This window comes from Pleurodeles waltl, chromosome 4_2, assembly GCF_031143425.1.
Source record: "Pleurodeles waltl isolate 20211129_DDA chromosome 4_2, aPleWal1.hap1.20221129, whole genome shotgun sequence".
NCBI lineage: Eukaryota > Metazoa > Chordata > Amphibia > Caudata > Salamandridae > Pleurodeles > Pleurodeles waltl.
The window spans coordinates 610,119,429-610,138,042 of record NC_090443.1 but is presented as its reverse complement, the minus strand read 5'-3'; the positions used below and the strand labels follow the sequence as shown (position 1 = coordinate 610,138,042).

At 42.2% G+C, this 18,614-nt stretch overlaps 1 long non-coding RNA gene across 2 annotated transcripts in view; it reads right to left on the bottom strand.

The window, feature by feature from the left end:
* Positions 1-757: 757 nt before the first annotated feature.
* Positions 758-18,614, bottom strand: part of LOC138294193 (uncharacterized) — a 40,877-nt gene continuing 23,020 nt past the window's right edge. For both annotated transcript variants that reach the window (XR_011203256.1, XR_011203257.1), the window contains one exon: positions 758-931. This is a non-coding gene — a long non-coding RNA (uncharacterized lncRNA). The remainder of the gene's footprint in view (positions 932-18,614) is intronic.

Genomic DNA, 18,614 nt, shown 5'->3' with positions numbered 1-18,614 from the left:
GAGCATGCTCACCCTAGCATCGGTTGAGTAAATTGTGCTAAACATAGCCAATCATTCACACTAAATGTATTTTTGCTTTCAGCCTTATTGTTACATGCTGAAACAAAAAAAGCAGCGCCTTGTTCAAATTACGTTTCTGCTTTTAAAATGTTCTATTTATTGGACATTAGTTTTCTAGGGTTTCAAAGTAGGGTTGTGGAAGAAACACTGCATGAAAGAGTACGGTCTTACTATTCTCATAGAGAGCTGGCGCCTTTGGTATGTATAAACAAGGCTGTTTCTATTTAATATTTAATGGAAGGCCCTGAAGTCTTGATGGTGTGAATTTCTTATAACGTGTGTACACCAAAAGCACTCATGTCTGATATTATTTGTTACACAGTAGGCTTGAAAGTTAGTTTCAGTATGATGTTTTAGTATATATTTTGACTCACAGTTTCACCCTTTGAAGTTAGTTTAATGTTAATCATTTGGTACCATTTCCCTACTACAGGTATGCTGGATCTGGCCCATCAAGAAAAAAGAAAGTAACCCATCCTTCGTTTAGATTCAGATAAGATGGTGTATCTCATGGCAATGGTCCTAAAATTCAGATGCGTTGCAATTATGACTTAACATATTCAGAACAACACTGTAATTCCTTCCTCCACAATGAAAGTAAATATTCAGCCGTTAAAAATGATACACGCAGCAAGGCACGCATAGCAGGGCGATGGAGCTTAAAACAATCACTAAACAAGTCTATTTGACACTGCAATACTTTTCAACATCACATACATTGGCTTTATTTGAAGACAACGTCATTCACGTAATATTTGCATAATGCAGGACTCTTGCTCCTCATTCCCTGGTGTATTATAGGAGTTGGAGTATTACCAACAAGCCTCTGGGTCCAAAACACGGCACGCGATGTACAAAAGGTTACATCTCACTGAAAAAGAACAAACAATAAAAATTGATGAAACTATCAATTTTATTTTGTAAGCAGGATTATAATGGAATTCGTTTGCAAATAAGGCGTGAATTCGAGGTCTGCATACAGACAAGCATGCATGACCAAAGCAATGTAGGCCCTGATTTGATAGAAAGTGACAGAGCGCAACGCAGCACCACATTTGACAGCGTCATTTTCAAAATGCAGGGATGCGCCGTATTTAATTGAATACGGAGCACCTGTGTCTTACCCTCTGTGCTGGCGCTAATTTTGCTGCTGCGCGCCAACACAGTCACCCTTTGCCTCATGATGCAAGGATGGCTTCGCTGCGGGGGAGATTGATTTTGTGCATGAAAACCCATGTTTCCAAACTATTTCCAGTAGCTGAAAAAACACTTCCAATAGCTTCCCAGGCACTGGTGGCTGTCAGACTTTTCAGGTCTGTCTTCAAGCCAGTCATGTTTGCAATGTACCTTCTTATCTTTTTACCTTTGTCAGTTATGTAAGTGCAACAATGTTACGCATGTAACTTTTTAGAGACTTCGCCAACCTTTGCGAGTAAGATGTCTAACACAAGACAATTTTGCAAAACCATTGATCTCACAGCAACCATCTCCATGTCCATTAATAACGTAGCTCCTGTAGTGTCAGTAGACAGTTTATTTACTATTGTTGATAACTTCCTAATCTTGAGATCACTGAAGATTACTCCCACTGAGGCAATTATGGTACCAAATATATCTCCCACTATCTCTCAGGCACTTGCTCTTCTTTTAACTCTAGAGTTTGATTTCTCATCCCAGACTGGATCACCAATGTTGTCCCCACAATACAATTTCAGAAAAACTACTCCCAGGTAACATGTTCCATACCAGCCTTTCGGCATCTTGTCATAAGCTTTCTTACAACCACCTGGTATTGCAGGATCCTGTCCACTTAACATAAAGGTCCATGGATTTTTAAAACAAAAACATGTCTACATTCACTAGTACCTACAAAATGTGTATCTGTCTTTGGTCTATGAGCACATAATTTTCCTATACATTGACAATCTAAAGCTAGGAATCCTTGACTCTCAGACACTGAGGCCCTGATTTATACTTTTTGATGCTAAACTGCGCTAACGCAGTTTAGCGTCAAAAAGTATGCTGCCGGCTAGCGCCATCCCAAGATGCCGGCCGGGAGTCATAGTTATGGTATGACGTTAGCCGGCGGTAAGGCCCGGTTAGTGTCAAAATAGTTGACGCTAACCAGGTGGGGGAGGCGTAGGGAAAACATGAGGTTGAGCGTCAAAGAATGGCGCTAGTCAGGTTAGACTTAAGAAAATGACTCTAACCTGATTAGCGCCATATTTCGGCGCACAACCCCCATGGACATGACTCCTGTCTAAGTAAAGACAGGAGCCATGGCCATTGGGCCCCCTGACATGTAGAGGGGCCCAAGTTAGGCCCCCCTATGGCACTTAAAGAAAATTAAAACATACTCACCTCTACTTACCTCTACTGACATGGGATGGGGTCCCCCATCATTAGGTGTCTTCCTGGTGTGGATGGGGGTGGGTAGGTGTGTCCCTGGGGCCAGGGAAGGGCACCTGTGGGCTCTTTCCATGGTATCTCACCATGGAAAAAGGCCCACAGGTCCCCTAACACCTGCCCATACCCAGGCGTTAAATAATGGCGCTAAGCAAGCTTAGCACCATTATGAAAAGCCCCCATCTCCCCAGGCATGATTTTAGCACTGGGGAATAAATATGGTGCAAGGGCCATAGAGTTGTTTTCTGATTGGGAACGCCTACCTTGCATCTCATTGACGCAAGATAGGTTTCCACATGCAGAAAATGACAATAACTCCATAACTTTAATGCTAGACGTGTCTAGCGCCAAAGTATAAATATGGAGTTAGGTTTGTGCTGAATTAGCGTAAAAAAATTACGCTAATTTGGCGCAAACTGAGTATAAATATGCCCCTGAATGTGTTGCATAGTTTTCCCAATTTTGCAAAATTACTCCCTTCTATCATAAACTTGTCCAATGAACTCTTTTTCTACTGAGCTAAGTATAGAGGTCAAATTAATCCTATGGACATATAGTTTAGTTTAGTTTTAAAAATGTATAAAGCGCATGGCTACCTGAAGGCCTCCCAGCGCTAAAAGGAAGGTGGCACTCTGTAGCAGAAAACACAAGAAAAAAAACTATGATGAGAATAAAAAGGTCTTAAATTTTTTCCAGAATGGAAGTTCTGACGGCTCTTGTCGGAGTTCTAGAGGTAGGGAGTTCCAAAGGTGAGCAGCCTTAACTAAGAAGGAGTTGCCTCCCCATGAGCATCTCTTAAATCGAGGGGGATGTACTAGCTGGGCAGAGAGGATCTCAGAGTCCTTGTAGGAACATGGGATGAAATGCATTGTCTGAGGAATTTAGGGCCTTTGTTATGAAGGGCTCTGTGTGGCATGCATAGGGCCTTGAAACATATCCAATGTTTTATAGGTAGCCAGTGAAGGGAGACTAAGGCCGGTTTAGCTGAATGGTGTCTGGGTATGTTCATAAGTAGTCTTGCAGCCGCATTTTGTATAACGTGCAATTTCCGTATTACATAGCCAGGGGAGCCAAGAAAAAGAGAATTACCATAGTCCAATCGTGAGAGTATCAGGGCATGAATGAGAATTCTTCTGGCTAGAGGAGGTAAAAGATGGAACATTTTCCTTAAGACTCTTAGAAGGCGAATGCAAGAAGAAGAGATCTTTTTAGAATGCTGTTCCATCGTAAGGCGCTAGTCTAGCCAAAAACCCAAGCTCTAGATATGGTCTTTTGGGGGTGGAAGTTTATTAAAAACTTCTGGAAGTCGTAAAGGGAAGTTAGAGGGAGCACTATTGCCCACAATCATTACTTCTGACTTCCCATCATTAAGTTTGGGTTTGGACTCAGTCATCCATCTGGCTACATCAGCCGGGCAAAGGGAGAGGTTGTAAGGGAGGGATCCTTGGCATTGGAGAGTGAGACCACTAATTGCGTATCGTCGGCGTATGTGACCTCCGATAGGCCAAGGGGTTCTACAACTTTGGCTAGGGTGGAAAGATAGATATTAAAGAGAGTGGGACTCAGTGAAGAGCCCTGAGGAACACCACATGTGAGGGGAAGTATTTTAGAAAAAAATGAACGATCGGGAACTTGGAAGGTTCTACCTTTCAGGAATGAGAAAAACCAGGCCAATGCAGTGCCTTCTATTCCTATGGTGGAAGGTCTTTGCAGGAGAATATTATGATCTACAGTGTCAAAGGCGGCACTGAGATCTAGCAAGATGATGGCTGCGGGCCCACTGCGGTCTATCAGTTTGCACACATTTTCCGTAACGGCTAATAGAGCTGATTCGGTGTTGTGTTGGGGTCTGAAACTCATTTGGGTAGGGTCTAGAAGTTTGTGATCCTCAAGAAAACATGTCAACTGATTGTTGACATGCTTTTCCATGATCTTAGCCAGAATAGGAAGAAGGGCGATGGGCCTGTTCTTGCTAAGCAGAGTGGGGTCAAGTTTAGTTTTTTTCAAAAGAGGTTTGACCACGGCATGTTTGAGAGATTGAGGTAAAGATCCTGAGGTTAAAAGATGGTTGAGAGGGTTTGTTAAGGAGGGGAGATTATGTTGACAGCCCGCGTAAGAGCAGTGGGAAGAGCGGGATCAAGAGGAGATCCAGATTTTATGTTGTGGAGATAGTTCGTGACCAGCGACTCTGTCAGGGTTTGAAAGGTTCCAAGTGAGACTGGAGAAGGCTGAGTGTTAACAAACTGGACCCTACCGGGTTCATGGCCAGATATGGCCGGAAAGGAAGAATAAATATCAGTAATCTTTTCCTGAAAAAAGACCGCCAAATTGTTACTATGTTCGATGGAAGCCTCAGTAGGTGGGTCATCTGGGGATATATGGGTGAGTTCTTTAAAAATATGGAAAATCTCTTTCTGTGAATTAGCCGATTGTTCTATTAAAGTACCATAGAATAGAGATTGAGCTGATATAATACCGTCATGGTAAGTTCCAATAGATGCCCTGTATACTTTCTTTGAGGTAATGCAGTAGTCTTTCCTCCAGCTTCTTTCTAGTTTCTTGCACTCTTTTTTTAGTTCCAGCAGCTGAGATGTAAACCAAGGTTTGGGCTTGTGTTTGGGCCTTTTCACAATCATCTTAATGGGCAAGAGGGTATCCAAAGAAGAGGAGATCCATTTGTTAAAGCATTCTACATGATCAGAGTTGGGTTCATTGTGGTTAGAAAAAGATTCTTTTAGAATCCAGTTTTGACCATTGACGAGAAGTTATTTTTATAGGAGGTTGGTGAAAGGGAGAAACTCAACAGATTGGTGAAAATGAAAGTAAATAGTGGTCTGTCCAGATAAGAGGCATAGGAGTGTGGAGGAAGAGGTTTGAAAAATTACTAAAGATGAGATCAATAGTATGGCCTTTGCTATGGGTGGGTCCGGTGGTGTGCTGGTCTAAATCTAATGCCGCCAAATTAGAGAGGAGCGATTTGGCCGAGGGACAGTGTATCTTATCGACCTAAATATTAAAATCCCCGAGTATTGTAAAATTGAGGGTTTTACAAGAAATGCCCGCTACAAAATCTGGCAGGGCCCATAAAAAATTCCCACAGGAGCCAGGAGGACGATAGACGAGTATTCCCGCAAGGGTGAATGTGCTACTAAGATGTAAAGAGAAGAGCAAACTTTCGCATCCAGGGATGTCTAAGGGGGTAGTAGAGCATTTAATGCATTTTTTATAAATTACGGCGATACCTCCACTTCTGGCCTGAGGTCTATCCAGCCGAATGATTGAGTAGTCCTGAGGTATGGCCTTTAAAATTTCAGGGGAGGAGTCTTCATTAAGCCAAGTTTCTGTCAAGAATAATGCATCTGGACAGTGATCTTCTAATAAAGAAAAAATATGAAGACTGTGAGCGGGCAAGGACCGACAATTAACTAAAAAGAGACTACCTACATTTTTAGTGTTGTTAGTAGAGGGAGATGGCAGGTCGTGCAAGGGAGTCCAGAGGCAGTTGTGGCATGACCAATTTACGGATTCAGGGGTATAGATCGAGTGAGATACGCCCAAAGGGAATTTATTAAAAGCCAATAGCTGTTGGCGTGAATAAACTAACCTTTCGGGGGTCTGCCCAGCAAAGTAACTGGCCTCTGGGCTCTTCTGGGCGTGGATGGGTGCAGACGGGCTTGCCTTAGGCGCGTCCGCTGCGCTGCCGGCGTGGGGCTCCGTTTATATAGTGCATCCGGAAATGGATGCTTAATCCCCAACAGCAGCTAGACTGCTGACCAAAATGGAGGGCGAAAAAAGGACCGGTCCAATAAAAATGGCAGTCGGGTCCGAGCTAAGACAAATGTTAAAATGGATGCTGCCGGCTGCCTCTGAACTTGGGCACCGGCAGAATGCGGCGAAGACAAGGTGAGGTTGTGAGGTGGGACAAAGGGCACAAGGGCAAATAAAATTTAGCCAATCTTTAGAAAAAGAAATAAGTGCGAGTTCTGCTGGTGCAGTGGTGACCACGTACCTAATGCGGCCGGCGTGGAGCTCCGTTTATATAGTGCATCCGGAAATGGATGCTTAATCCCTAACAGCAGCTAGACTGCTGACCAAAATGGAGGGTGGAAAAAAGGACCGACCGAGTAAAAATGGTGGCCGGGTTCAAGCTAAAATAAATGTTAAAATGAATGCTGCCGGCTGCCTCTGAACTTGGGCACCGGCAGAATGTGGCGAAGACAAGGTGAGGTTGTGAGGTGGGACAAAGGGCACAAGGGCAAATAAAATTGAGCCAATCTTTAGAAAAATAAATAAGTGCGAGTTCTGCTGGTGCAGTGGTAACCACGTACCTAATGCGGCCGGCGTGGGGCTCCGTTTATATAGTGCATCCGGAAATGGATGCTTAATCCCTAACAGCAGCTATACTGCTGACCAAAATGGAGGGTGGAAAAAAGGACCGGCCGAGTAAAAATGATGGCCGGGTTCAAGCTAAAATAAATGTTAAAATTAATGCTGCCGGCTGCCTCTGAACACGGGCACCGGCAGAATGCGGCGAACACTAGGTGAGGTTGTGAGGTGGGACAAAGGGCACAAGGGCAAATAAAATTGAGCCAATCTTAAAAAATAAAATAAAATGCGAGTTCTGCTGGTGCAGTGGTAACCATGTACCTAATGCGACCGGCGTGGGGCTCCGTTTGTATAGTGCATCCGGAAATGGGTGCTTAATCCCTAACAGCAGCTAGACTGCTGACCAAAATGGAGGGCGGAAAAAAGGACTGGTCGAGTAAAAATGGCGGCCGGGTCCAAGCTAAAACAAATGTTAAAATGGATGCTGCCGGCTGCCTCTGAACACGGGCACCGGCAGAATGCGGCGAAGACAAGGTGAGGTTGTGAGGTGAGACAAAGGGTACAAGGGCAAATAAAATTGAGCCAATCTTTAAAAAAATAAACAAATGCGAGTTCTGCTGGTGCAGTGGTAACCACGTACATATGCTGTTCCAAAGGTCAAGGTAGGCTCAAAGAATCTTCCCACAATGTCAATTGTTTCCGCTAAAGCAATTCTACTCAGGTGTTTCATGATAGGCTCAAAAGAAAACACTAGATCATAGTTTGAGCAGAAGTATTGGTAATACTCCTGCTCATACAATAGAGTTAGTAACAGTCTACAAGAAATTTGATATTTGAGTGACAAGCTGCGATAAGTGATTCCTTCATGTACTGATGAAAGGACTTTTGTGAAAATGTAACAAACCTGGACTTTCATGGTTTCAATGAATTCATATAATAATTTGTAATACACATTTGATATCAAATCTCCCTTAGAACTATCTGTGTGTAAAAGTCTGTCAACCTCATATAGAGAACTTTGATCTGTGAGTGAATTTTCTAACTTTAAGGCACTAAACAGGCAAACTCAATCCAATAATCACAATTGCACATACTTGTGCTAAACCTACACACACACATACTTACTTTTACTCCTCTTACTTGGATCAGAATTCATGGCTCGTCTAGACTCAGACCACAATATATTTCTAATTAAAAATCAAAAATGCAAAAGCGACTTCCAAATATTTCACTGTCGCTTTCAGGATTTTCTTTGTTTGAGCAAAGCAAATAAAAAAACAGTCTTTTCAAAAACTAAAATTAAAAAGTTCATCAAGAGTCTCTCTTATTTATAAAAATTCAAAAGTGTAGTCTGGCTGCGGTTAAGGTGACACTCCTGCCTAATGTGCTTTACATTATGCAGACTCTGCCTCTGCAGCCGCCCCCTAACTTGCTGGACAAACACACATTTTGGACTACAACTGGGACAACAGAACTGCTAGAATGGCGAAGACCCAGTAATACTTGCCACAGACCAAGGGAGGGATGGGAGTCCCACATTTGTTAAGCTATTACCAAGGCAGCTCAGTGCGGGATATGGTTGAATGGACAGAACCACACACAGAGAAGCATTGGTGTTTCATTGACCAAGCTGTGGCCATTGTACATAGCTGGAAAATACCATGACTTCCAAGGAAACATTGACTGCCAGGGGTATACATCTCCCCTATTCTGCATGCTACGCTTTGATCATGGGGCAAGATGCAGGTTAGAAAAGGGCTGTCCACACCAGTTTCCCCGCAGACACCATTTATCGGAAACCCAGATTTTCCACCAGCACAGAGCAAACCATTATTTGCTGCCTGGCAGGAATCTAATTGTAAAAGAACTGGCAATATCTTTGATGCAGTAGGAGTCATGGACTTTGACCAACTTCAAGAGGGATATGATCTTCCGGCCCCAACTTCCGGTCTACCACTGGGTAACCTCCCCTGCAACCCGCCGACTTGCGAACAGGCCCCTCATGTGATTTGAATGATGGTTACTAACCCTTGAGTCGCATAGGTGACTTCTGTCCAATATTTATGCATTTTTACCTGTTCCTTCTGTACTGTCTAAAACATCAGCAAGGCGTAGATGGGATACGGAGTGCGATCGTCCATTTACAGACAAGGAGTTGCGTGCTGTCCTGCACTGATCTCGGGTCACCGCGCATGCCACGAACACCAAAGGAATGTTTTTTAAAAATATCCCACTAGTGGTACTATACACCTACGAGGATTGCCAGGTGGAGTGTAACTCAAACAGCAAATGTTGGCGCCAATGTGGACAGGAAGGCACACTCACGCACATTTTGTGGCACTGTCCAAAAATTGCCTCCTTCTGGCAAACCATTCTCCAAGCGGTAGATGAAATATATGACACTAACATACCAAGGTTTCCTAGTTTTGTGTTACTAGGTCTTCCAATCCCACAAACATACCCGCTTCGTGCACCTAAGGGTTGTGTAATCACATTCGCTCTAGGTGCAGCTAAACAACTACTACTTTCTCCATGGGGTTCAGACGTCATTCCCACGCACACTGAATGACTGCATAAACTATGGACAACAATGGGGTTGGAAAAATTGACAGCAACTGTGACTGGATCATGACCGTTTTTAACAAAACCGGGGGTGCATGTATCCTGTATATGTCAGTCAAATTCAGGGAACTAACATGCCCCTTATACTTATTCATTCTCCGACTAACTACCCCAGATGTAGGCTCATCTTAGTTGAAAGCAACTAATGTTACTCCAGTTGGGGGGCACCCTACTTGCCCTGTGTATGCTTCAGCTTAACCACTGCGTGTTGTATTTAGACAATAGCAAATGAAGGTGTCTCTACCCATCCCTCCCTCCTCTATCCATTCCCCGCTTCCCATTTCCTTCAACTGTGTTCCCCACCGGACAAAGGATGTAAGTGGGAGATGTTGTATTGTTCCTCTGTTTCTTCTTAAACTCAATAAAAAAAGATCTTAAACCTAAAAATTCAAAAGCTCCTTCTAAAAGTCAAATGTATCTAATAATAGACCAGCTGATAATAACTGATTAGCACCTCCAGCAAATAATGTCTCTGTTCATCAAGCAGAAATGATATTTCAAAGTTCAGTTCCACAGTCATTTCAAGCTCCGAAATGTTCAGCTGGAGACAAATTGTTAACACATAAGGCAACAAACTCCTTCTCCCAGTAATCAGTTGTGAAATAAATCAATTCAGGATTATCTTCGACTTGGCACTCTTTTCCTCTTTGACCTCCTTGTCCCACAACCCTCAGTTTCACTGTCCCTTTGATCTGATTCTTCAGTTACTTCAGCTATAGTAGGAGGCCCTTTTTTCACTGGCTCTGGGCTTTTCTCGGGCCACTGATCTCCGGTAACAACTCTTTTCTCTGGCACAACTGGGATTTCAGTGTGATTTGAATTGGCAGGAGTCATGTGATGGTCTCGACCCTTCTGTTCATTCAACTGCTGTTGATGCGCTCAGATTTTCACCAGACTGTGCATGCTCTATGTTAGCCACTTGTCCAGTCCCCACAGCTTGGCTAAACTGGACCCTTTCTCTCACTATAACTGACCCTTCAGGAACAGGCGCTGTTTCATCAAGAGGACTTGGAATTTTGTGTATGTGGCTCACATGAATCCAGTTTGGGAGACCAGCACACTTCCCAGCTATTGTTGTCGCTAGAATAACCTGATGGGAGCCTTTTCAACACGGCTCCAAGCTTGTCTTTCTTACATGCTTTTTCACTAACACCCAGGTACCAGAAGTGGGGTCATGACAAAGTTCTTGTTGCAGTTGTGCAGTTGTTTCTCCGTCCTGGCAAGACAATGAACTAACCAGCTAGTCCTTTGGAATAATCCAGAACCAAGTCATCTGTAATGCTCACAAGAGCATTTACAGGCACTGCTGGCAATTGAACGCTCGCCCCATCATGATCTAATGTGGCAACCAGCCAGTCTTTCTGTCAGGTGTGTGGTGCATACTCATCAGGACAAGAAGAATGCATCTGGCCATTTCAGTGTTTTAGATGCACACACATTTGCCAGTCAAGACCTTAGCATTCAATTTTTTTCTGTTCTACCAGTCCTGAAGTGACTGGTCTGCAACTGCAATGCAATCTTTGCTCAGCTTATAATGCTGCACACAATAATTGAAGGAACGCACTGTTGAAATCAGTTCCAAGGTCTCCAGAGAAGTCGGAAAATCAAATTGAGATATCAACTCCCTCAATAGCAGTTTTGCAGCTGTGCGGCTATCATTTCTTCGAGTCGGGTAAGCCTCTACCCAATGGGAGAACACACACACCACCACCAAAATGGGACCTTAGCCCATTGCTCACTGGCAATTAAATCAAAGCATTCAGTTGAACAGTCCTTCTGATCTGCCTACATGACTCAGTGTAACAACTGTGTGTCTCCCTACATCCATCTGCTGACACATTACACATCTGTGACACACTGCTTCTGCAACCAATCTAAATCTGGGGTTGTGCCATGTTTGTCTGAATGTTCTAATCATTGCATCTCTACCAATTTCAGCTTGTCCATGGTAGTACCTTGCCATCGGGTAAAGTAAGCTATTTGGGAACACTGCTTTACCCTTACTTGACACCCAAACATCATCCTCATTCCTCTGTACACAGCCTGCTCTAATCCAGTCCAGCTTCTCTTCTTCTGTCACTTCATCCTGCAATCTTTTGACTTCTTTTCAAGTATTAATGGCTGTCATAAAGAAATTTTGACTTAGCTCATCGTCATTTACATAGCTACATTCCTCATTAAAGGAAGTGTTTTGCATTGCATTAAGTGTTTCCCAAGGAGATGTAATCACTTGATTTCTGGTGAGCTGCACATTTTACAACTGCAATTTTCACAGGTAGCAGTAATGCTTTCAGCAATTAATAACTTTGTCACCGTTTCGGATACGTGATCCAAAAAGATCACGAACCCTGTCTGGGACCACAACTGTCCGTAGTCATGAACAACACCAAACCAATATTGGTTATCAGTGAATATGGTCACTTGGAGCTGTCCAGAAACACAGCATGCTCCGGTAAGATCAACCAATTTGGCTACTTGGGCAGAAAGACTGTGCAAACCGCATAACTCAGGGCACCATCAGAATCTTGTAAACAGAAGCCATCAACAAAAATGACAAAACCATTTTCGTCCAAGGGGACATCTTGAATTTCTGGTCTTGGTTTGGTGCACATTTCAGTCACATCAAGACAGTCATGCTCAACCTCACCCTCATGGTTACCATCATTTTCAAAAGGATCTGGCAAAAGAGTAGCCATGTTCAGGAGCTTTGCATCTCTTGATACTGACATTATAAGATCCTAAAATGATCTGTTCATGACAGGTCAGACACACATTGGTGAGATACTGGGTCTTTGTATGGGTTATCAAAATCTCCACTGAATGGGGGATAAAAATGTTCAGTGGGTGGCCCATAACAATGCTTTTGCATTATTTGACACTGATGCTCAGGGCTGCTATGGCTCTTAGACAACTGCAGCTACAGGATCAAGTGGGGGCTGAAAAAGATGTCCCAGACTTGTTCACATTTCCATGATACTGTGTAAAAACAGAGAGAGCACATTCATCCCTCTCACAGCAAAACAAAGAAGAGCATTTGTTGTAATCAGGCATGCCCAGAGCTGGGGCTCAGCACAAGCTTCCTTTCAGCACAGTGAAGTCACACATGCATTTGTTGTCAAATGGTACCAGATCAGACACATCCTTGTTTGTCAACCTCTGTAAGGGCTTGGACAGAAGGGAACACTTTGGAATCCATTGGCAGCAGTAGCTTACCATTCCCAGAAACATTCTGACTTCCCTCTGAGTAACTGGGGTATTCATCTGCATGATTGCTGAAATTCTCTCTTGGGACACCTTCCTTGCACCTTTCTTTCTATGGTGACCTCAGAATCAGACTTCCTTTTTACAGTATTGCAATTTTGACAGGTAACCTTTATGTCCATTTTCTCCTAAATGAACGCTATGGTATCTCTTCTGCAGGCTTCATGAGTATTTGAGGCAACCAAAAGGTCATCAATATACTGTACTGAGGCTGAATGATAGGGCATTTAAAGGGATTTTATGCTTTGATGGTTTAATAATGACCAAATGAAATTTGTTTGATGATGATGAATGGACTCCAAGTTCTTTTTCAAAATCTGATTAAAGATTGATGGCAATTCCGTATAACCCTGAGGAGGTCGGCACCATGTTAAAATATGACTACCGAATTTACAGGCAAAGAAGAATTGGCTTTCCTCATGCAAAGGAATAGGGAAGAAGACTTGGTACAAATCAATGACAGTAAACTACTCTGCTTCATCTGGGATCTGAAATGAAATCACTGCTAGATTAGGTACCAGAGGAGAACATGGAACGACAATTTGGTTCTCTATTCTCAAATCATGAACCTTGCAGTAGTTTCCATTGGGCTTCCACAATTTCAGAATAGGGAAATTACAAGGGCTTCCCGAAATTTCCTTCAGAACACATTACTCAATCAGACTCTCAATCAAGGCTGTTATTTCTGCAACCATCTCAGTTGTCATGTTGTAAGAGGGTATCCTTGGATACACTGCATTTGGCTTCACTGTTATTTTGACTGGCTCTACTCCTTTTATGAGAACTATATCCTTTCGTGAAAAGCTTGAACCTCAGGAAGAACTGTCTCCTGCAATTCTTCTGGCAAATTATTTAATGTCCTCACTGGATACAGCGAGACAAGTGGGTACTGTTCTATAATTTTACAAGGGACATCTTCTTCCTCATGTGTTTGTATTTCTGTTCCTTTTGATGTGCAGCTAAAGTTACAATTTAGCTTACACCACAGGTCACATCCTGACAGATTAACTGGACTTGAATTGCAAACCACAAATTGGTGCTAATCTTCAAATTAACCTACCTTTACTGGAACATGTTCCGTAACAGGATTTGTCAATTGCGTATTTGCTACTCCTACAACCTGAATACTCCTTTCTGATGGGGCAAGTCGGGCACCTCTGCGGTTCTGACAGTGGACCGTGTAGCCCCAGTGTCAACCAAGAATGACACTTCATGTCCCATAACGTTGCCATTTACATAGGGGCCGCATTGATCTACCTCTAAGGATGCGGCTAATATGCAATCCTCATCATTGGAACTAACACTGTGAAATGATTCTAGGAATTCCTCATCACACAAATCAATTAAGGGAAACTGTGAAGTTATCTGGTTCACGTCTGCATTTGCTAATTGATTCTGATTTGCCATCTGATTCATATTTTGCTGAGGAACAATCACCTGCTGCTGGGTCATCAGGGCTTGTAGTATCTGCATCTGTTGTACCAGGGACACTTGTACATTCAGAATTCAGGGTCTTTGGACTCTCTGAATTTGAAACTGGCTATTACCTTGACTCTGAGCAACTACAGCATCTGTACCAAATTATTCATGTTGTTAGAGGGATATTCCCTCCACCAATTACTAAAATGTCCGCAAGCATGACATGGACTTGTTTTCTTCAATGACAGAACATTGACCAAATTTCTACTCTGATCTACCTGAACACCACGTCCTCTACCTCTAGGCTGAATCACACTGGTAATCTGTTGTTACACAACTTGCATTCCACTTGTATTCACCATCATCAGTGGGCTCTGACTTCCTCTATGGGAAGCCTTCAATTGCATCACCATCAACTTTTCCTCACCTTTTTCTGCTTCAATTCAATTTTACTGCAACAGTATCATGAATACTGCAGGATCTCATCAATGGATTTGTTCTGCCAAGAAATCTAATGCTGCTGAATCATTGCACTAATGTCTGGCTTCAATCCTTTCACATATCTAAACACAAAGTGACCCATATCTTTCGGCTCCATGTTCTCTGTACCACTATGCTGTTTGAAAGCTTGCAGCAATTTCTCATAATAAGCATGATAGACTCCTTGGTTTCCTGTGCTGTCCTGTCAGTTTTCTGCCAATCAATATCTTCAGGAATTCAATTACCTTGTAATACTTTTTCATCTCCACTTCAGACTGCTCGCCTGTTATGGGATTTCTCAGAGGTTCACGCTCAGACCAATCAACACTTCTTTTGTACTCAGTCCACAAGTCAACTGGAACCACAATGTCAAACAATGTATTAACATCTTTCCATAGGCATTTTGAAACTTTCAAAAGTCTTTCTGTCTGCTTGTGCCACTCCACTGACTTCTCTCTCAATCTCGGGGATTCACCTGTGAATGGCAGTATATCACTCCTACTCTAGGGTACATGCACATAGCCTCCACCTGGTATTTCTCTAATAGGCATCATTTTTACATTGTCTTCAGCTTGATTTGCTCCAGCCGGAGACTAATTCTGCTTTGCTTTCTTCTGATCTCTTTTCTTTGCCCATCTGCCTTCACATTTCTCTAATGCTCCACATTGTTGAATGTACTTAATTAATTCTTTATTGTGCATTCTCATTCCCGTAGATCTCATGTTAGGAATATCTTTGGTACTGTCCTCTAATCTGTAAATTCTCTTTAAGGGTTCTGATTTTCTTATGTCCACTTCGTACTTCTTTGCTAATTCTGCTAACTTGTCATAAATCTGTCTTGCACGTTGGGTAACATCTTTACACATAAATCACGATTCATCTTCGGTGTATGTTTCCAATTGCTTTATTTCTAGCATTCCCAAAATTAATTTGTTTAATTCTAATTTAAATCTGAGCCCATTCACTGTCCTGTCTCTCTCCGGTGTCTCTTCTGATCAAATGTTACCATGTGTTGCACCTTTTGCACCTTGCGGGCTCAGATTGTTTAACCAATCTGTTAACTGTTGTGCTGATAGACCTTGCAAACAGATGTTATTTCCAGTGGGAACACCTAGCAGGGTACTGAAATGTACACTCATAATCCAATCTGGTGTGGGCATGTAAGGAAGTGGGGTTTCCTGAGGAAAGCGCACATCAAGAACTGGTCTTGCCTGATTTAATATCTCGTTAGGTTCTGTAATTCATGTAACGGTCAAAGGTGGACCAAAAGAAACTGATCTCTCCATCTCTGAATTAAGTGAATGCACTGATCTCTGCATACCAATTGGTGATAACCAGATGCAGCTGGTGTTTCAAGGAACTTCTGAAACATTAATTGAATGGGCATTACTTCCAGGGTTGCCGGGAGTATACAAGGGAACAACTGGACCAATAGTCACGGGAACTCTAATGCACATCAAATTTGTCTGACTGTGGAATTGTCATTCCAGAACTTTGACCTGTTAAAACAGTACTGGAAGCCTGCCCCATTTGATTAGGGGTCACTTTTGACATTGTATGCACTGGCGTAAACATAGGTACAGGCTGATTCTGATTAAAATTCTGCACAGGGGTAGTCATATTAGGTTTCTGCACTGTTTGATTCACATTAGGACTAGGCTTTACTTGATTCATAACTAGGCTTGGTACTGCTGGATTTACAAATGGACTTGAAATGGACTGTGCTCTATTAACAATTGGAATGGGTGGATAAACCACAGGCACCCCTGTCACTGAATTCGCAGGTGTACCTGGAACCATCTGAATCAGGATCGGTGCAATTGGAGCAGTTGGCACATTCAGGATATTCTGTACTGCTTTACTACTCGTTACTGCCTCAACTGAATGATACGGTAGGGGACAATTCATCAGAAGCTAATTTATGAACTCATCTTTCGAATCATTCTCATATGTAGCTGTCTTTTTACCCTCATCTTCTGCTGTCTGCTCTGCCTTTACTGTCTGTTTCTTATGAGACTTAGGTTTTGTACCACCACCACCTTCTTCTGTAATAGCTAGAAACATTCTCACACCATCTCTGCTCTCCACATTTTTTGTTCTTCATCCCATCTAGATCCAGCTAATGTCTAAATTACTTTCAGCATTCTATTCTCAAATTTAGCTGTTGATTTCTGTCTTGCAATAAGTTCCCAAATAGCAAGGACTTCAAACTGTGCGAGTATTGGAGGAAGCTTTAATTCACACATTACTCTCCTCAAATTGTCTATTAAAGGTTCCATAAGGAGGAAAAGCTAATGAACCCTCTTTCTCAGTTATTTTACACCATTCATTAAGCCATACACATGCTGAAACTCGTTTTATTTCAGACACTTCATAAGCTAAGGTTCCCTCTGGTGCAACTTTTTCATCCTAGCTAACTGAAATAAAAACTTCTCCTCTAAGCGCATTTCTCAATGCCTTGAAAAAATCATTTTTGGACAAATTTTATTAACCACAATGCTTGTCAATCGAATCTGTAAGCAGTTATGATCCCACAATTCTTTTTGTAAGCTGTTCTCAAAGAATACCAATGCAATACTGTCCACCAATACCAGCGGGGCTTCACACTGACTGACCTATAACCAGCACGGAACAAAATGACATCACACTCACTTCTTGCAACTGCTGCAATTGCTTCACAATTGTCTCTCACACAATCGCTCTTTCAAACCAATGCAAAATATTGCGAGCAAACAAAAACAACCTATCTGCACACTGCAGGTAGGACCTCAATCACTTTGAATGTTGTACAGGCTACACTTTACTGTGGGCAAACATTGGACTGGGCAATGACACAGGATCATTCCTAACTCCCTAACACTAAACAAAAATATAGTTCCCCCTCTTATGGGACAAAAGCGTTAGCCTGCTACCAGATCTGTGGATGCATTTTTCATCCTTTGCCAAAATTAAATGCGCAATGAGGTCGACAGACCTTTGGACCCTGAAAGATGTGTGGTGAACCATCAACAATACTTCAACACTGCCCCAGCAATTTAGACACCCTGACCAATCTGGCCATGGAAGGAATATTCTAATCAGGAATAAAGTTAAAAGATTTATTACAAGCACAAGCTCAAAGTCATGTAGACAATATGCAAAACCAAATTATAAAGATACATAATCACCAAGGGTTGCCCAAGGCGATGAAATAGAGTCAGGCATGCTAACATTAATAAAACTAACCATTCAAGAAGAATAATACATAAAGTCAATAAGAATATCTGTGACACTGAAATTATAAGGTGCTTAGATTGCACATTCATTAGTCAATTCAAATTTAGCAGAATAAATAATCTTAGATTGGGCACAAGTCAATCCTAAAGCTAACCAAATTTGGGAAATACATGTGTGGGAAGGAACACATGTGGACAAATTACAAAAAGTACAAAGAGGATAAAAATTATTTGGAAAAAGAATAACTTGGGCTACAGGTCACTAACTAAAAAATAAAAGGAAAATACGTGTCAGCATAATAGAGTTTCTAACCTAAAAGGGCATTTCAAGGGGCAATGACAAATGGCAGAGAGGAAGATACCTCTTCTAGGGATACAGCATTCAGAGAATCCTCATCAGCAAAGCATCTGGTCAGCAAGGCATCAGCAATCATCAGGAAAACCTCTGGGCTGACCAAGACAAGACTACTTCAGCTCTGAACAAAGTTTGAATGTTCATTGGTATTTCAATTCCCAAAAAGGGTTCAGATTGGTCAAAGAAGTCAGTTCACATTACGTTGAATAGGCATCATCCAATCATAAATTATCACCAGACACCAGGTTGCAATTGTTCGACAATTTCCCAAGTCTGTCATGGGAACATCTCCTTTCCGTGTGACTCCAAACAGGTTTGAAACAAATGTAAACGATCTCACTCCATGTTCCTGCATTATATAGTTCTCAAGGACAAATGAATATGGCTTTCCACAGGTAGACAATAGACTTATTACAAATGGACTTTGCTTCTCATAGGAACGAAATCTGAAAGAAGACTTCACGTTATAA